A 4,341-nucleotide genomic window follows, 5' to 3' on the forward strand; every position below is an offset into this window, starting at 1 on the left:
ACCACTGCCACACATTTCGAACTCAAGCCACAATTCATCCAGTTCATCTCACAGGACTCATATGCGGGAACACCCAAAGAGAGCCCTACTGATCATTTGGCTAATTTTTTAGAAAAATGCAATACATTGAAATTAACAAATGTTTCTGATGATTTAATTCGGTATTGTGCTTTTCCTTTATCTCTCAGGGACGAAGCAAAGGAATGTTTTAAGGAAGAAGAAGTGAGGAAGATTGCCACATGGCCAAACTGAAGAAGGCTTTTCTTTACAAGTTCTTCCCTCCTATGAGAACTTCCAAGTTCAGAAATGAGATATCTGGCTTTCAACAACATGAATTGGAGTCTCTTTATGAAGCATGGCAGAGATACAAGGCTTTGCAAAGGCAGTTCCACACCTGGCATTCCTGAGTGGTTACTGATTCAGACATTCTACAATGGTCTGAAACATGAAGTTCAAGTTCTATTGATGCCGCATCTGGCGGTACCTTCATGGCAAAAACTCCAGAAGCTGCGAAGACATTGTTGGATGATATGGCTGCCAACAATTACCTGAATGACTGGAGTGTGTCTCGTGGAGCCCCTAAAAAGGGAGGTAAGTATGAGGTTGATGCTATTGCTACTTTAACTAACACTGTGCAAGTTTTGGCAGCTAAAGTTGATCAGTTGAGTAGCGGACCAGTAGCACCTATTTGTGAGATTTGTGAAGTGCAAGGTCACTCCTTTAATGAGTGTCAATATAATACTATGGGAGCGGGGACTGAGCAAGTCAATGCCCTCCTAAACACAAACACAAGGCCACAAAAAACCCATACTCAAACACATTTAACCCAGGTTGGAAGCATCACCCAAATTTCTCCTACAAAAATAACCAACCTCAACCTCCACACACCAACTACTCCCAGCCACCTGGTTTCCAACAAAGCCACCATTTAACCCTTCATCATCATCCTCTCGACCCAACCTTGAGACTATCATGGAGAATTTAGCTTCCTCTCAGGCTAAGCAAGTTGAATACCAAGCCAAGCAGAATGAATTCTTCAACAACTCTCTCCAACAAATCACTGCTCATAATAAATTGATGGAGAGTCAGATGACCCAACTAGCCCAACAAATAAGCCACCTCTCAAACCTTCAGGCCAACTTCCTGGGCAAACTGAACCAAATCCTAAGGGGCATATCAATGCCATTTCATTGAGGAGCGGTAAAGAACTGCAAGAGCCTACAAGGAGGGTCACTGAGCAAAAACACTGCAAAAGAGGTTATAGAGTTGAGTGAGGAAGTTCAAGGGAGACGGTTTGGAAGATGAAGCTAAGAAGCTGAGAAGGAGGAACCCACTGTCATCCTATGAACCATACAAGCCATGTTCCGTTCCCTCAAAGATTGGCACAGGCAAAACTTGAAAAGAAATATGGGAAGTTCCTTGACATCCTGAAGAAGCTACACATCAACATACCTTTCTTGGATGCCATATCTGAGATGCCTTCTACGCTAAGTTTTTGAAAGACATGCTCTCTAACAAACGAAAAATTGAAGAAAATGTCACTGTTTCACTAACTGCTGAGTGTAGTGCTATTTTGCAGAATAAGCTTCCAGAAAAGCTAGGAGATCCGGGCAGCTATTCCATTCCTGTCAAGCTTGGAGACATTGCTATCAAGAATGCTTGTGTGATCTTGGGGCTAGTGTTAGTCTCATCTCTATATCTGCAAGAAACTCAACATGGGCGAACTAAAACCCACACGCATCTCTCTACAACTAGCTGACAGGACAGTAAAGTTTCCACTTGGTATCCTTGAAGATGTTCCTCTTCGAGTGGGTAAATTTTTATTCCTGTGATTTTGTCGTTATGGAGATGAAGGAGGATGCACAAGTTCCCATTATTCTTGGAGACCCTTTTTGGCCACTGCTGGAGCCATTATTGACATGAAGAAGGGTAAGATCACTTTGAAGTAGGTGATGAGAAAGATGGAGTACACACTCACAAACTCCATGACTTCTCCTTCTATGGGAGAAACTGTTTATAGAGTGGATGCTCTTGATGAGGTGATAGAAGCCGAGGCTTTTCATCTGCAACTTGATGATTTGCTACAAACGGTCTTGATGGGTAGTGCTGATGAGGAAGATTGGGAGACTAGGGAATACAAGAGATTTCTAGAGGAGACACGAGCAGATGAATCTGAAAAGCCTCTCAGGAGTTGTTGCATTCATAGGAAACTAAGGAGAGTACTACGCCTCCTAAGGTAGAACTTAAACCTCTCCCCTCTACTTTGAAATATGTTATCAGGGTCCCAATGATACATACCCTATTATTGTTAATGCTGAGTTGATGACATTCAAATTGAAAAATTCTTGTTTTTTAAGGAAATATAAGAATGTCATTGGGTACACCATTGATGATATTAAGGGTATTAATCCCTCATTTTGCATGCACAAAATCATTCTTGAGGACGAACATGCTTCTTCTATAGAATCTCAACGAAGACTTAATCCAAATATGATGGAAGTAGTCAAGAAAGAGGTTCTTAAATTGCTTGATGCAGGTATAATCTACCCTATCTCAGATAGTAAGTGGGTTAGCCCTGTTCAAGTAGTCCCTAAGAAAGGAGGTATGACCGTTGTCAAGAATGATAAGGGTGAGCAAGTTCCACTAAACTGTGACAGGTGGCGCATGTGTATTGATTATAGAGATTAATAAGGCCACCCGAAAGATCATTTTCCCCTCCCCTTCATTGATCAGATGTTGAAAGTGGCAAAACATTCTTTTTCTGTTGGTTGGATGGATACTCTTGTTTTTTCCAAATTCCTATTCATCAAAGTGACCAGGAAAAGACTACTTACATGTCCTTATGGCACCTTTGCATATCGAAGGATGCCATTTGGATTATGTAATGCTCCTGCCACTTTTCAGCGTTGCATGATGGCAATTTTTTCCAGTCTTATTGAGAACTCTATGGAAGTGTTTATGGATGACTTCTCCGTCTATGGAACATCTTTTGATATTTGCCTTGCTAATTTACAAAAGGTGCTCCATAGATGCAAAGAAGTTAATTTGATTCTCAACTGGGAAAAATGTCATTTTATGGTGCAACAAGGAGTCGTTCTAGGTCATATTGTTTCTCATCGGGGCATTGAAGTCGACAAAGCAAAAATAGAGGTCATTGAGCTTTACCACCTCCTAACTCTGTCAAAGGAGTAAGGAGTTTTCTTGGTCATGCGGGATTCTACCGCCGCTTCATAAAAGATTTTTCCAAAATTGCTCGACCTCTAACTGAGCTTTTAGGCAAAGATGCCCTTTGTGTTTACTGATGCTTGTACTGAGGCTTTTCACAGGTTAAAAGCTCTTATATTTTGCTCCTATAATTCAATCGCCTGACTGGAATCTCCCTTTCGAGATTATGTGCGATGCTAGTGACTACGCAGTGGGAGCATATTGGGTAGAGGGAGGATGGTAAACTCATGCCATCTACTATACAAGCAAGACTCTTACTCCGGCCCAGATGAACTATGCCACAACTGAGAAGGAACTGTTAGCGTGGTATATGCGATGGAGAAATTTCGGTCCTATCTGGTGGGGTCGAAGGTGATAATTCACACTGATCATGCGGCCTTAAGTATTTGATGAGCAAGAAAGATGCTAAGCCCCGTTTGATTCGGTGGATTTTGTTGTTACAAGAGTTTGACTTGGAGATTCGAGACAAGAAGGGTTCTGAGAATGTTGTTGCAGATCACCTTTCCCGAATTGTCATTGATGATGAAGGTGATGAGGCTCTATCAATTGATGATACTTTTCCTGATGAGCAACTTCTAGCTTTAGCCACTGCAGAGATCCCATGGTACGCTGATATAGCCAACTATTTGGCTAGTGACACTATTCCTCATAGTTATTCATCTCAACAAAAGAAGAAATTCTTTAAGGATGTGAGGAGGTATTTTTGGGATGACCCCTTCCTTTACAAGTCTTGCGCAGATGGGTGATTAGAAGGTGTATTCCTGGAAATGAGGTATCTTCTATTATATCTCATTGTCATGATTTAGCTTGTGGAGGCCATGCTAGTACTAATAAAACTGCAGCGAAAATTCTTCAATGTGGTTTTTATTGGCCTACTTTGTTCAAGGATGTTCATCACTATGTGCATCCTTGTGATCGCTGTCAAAGAACGAGAAATCTTTCCCGTCGGAATGAGATGCCTCTTAACACTATTCTTGAAGTGGAGATATTTGATGTGTGGGGTGTAGACTTCATGGGTCCGTTCCCTTCTTCTTATGGGAACAAGTATATTCTGGTTGCTATGGACTATGTCTCCAAATGGGTGGAGGCTCTTACTTCTCCAACTAATGATGCTCG

At 41.6% G+C, this 4,341-nt stretch overlaps 1 non-coding gene across 1 annotated transcript; it reads right to left on the bottom strand.

Moving 5' to 3' along the window:
• Positions 1-296: 296 nt before the first annotated feature.
• Positions 297-401, bottom strand: LOC125493048 (small nucleolar RNA R71). Its single transcript, XR_007269429.2, has one exon. It is a non-coding gene; the product is annotated as a small nucleolar RNA R71 (small nucleolar RNA).
• Positions 402-4,341: the final 3,940 nt, after the last annotated feature.

This window comes from Beta vulgaris, chromosome 8, assembly GCF_026745355.1.
Source record: "Beta vulgaris subsp. vulgaris cultivar EL10 chromosome 8, EL10.2, whole genome shotgun sequence".
Taxonomy (NCBI): Eukaryota; Viridiplantae; Streptophyta; class Magnoliopsida; order Caryophyllales; family Amaranthaceae; genus Beta; species Beta vulgaris.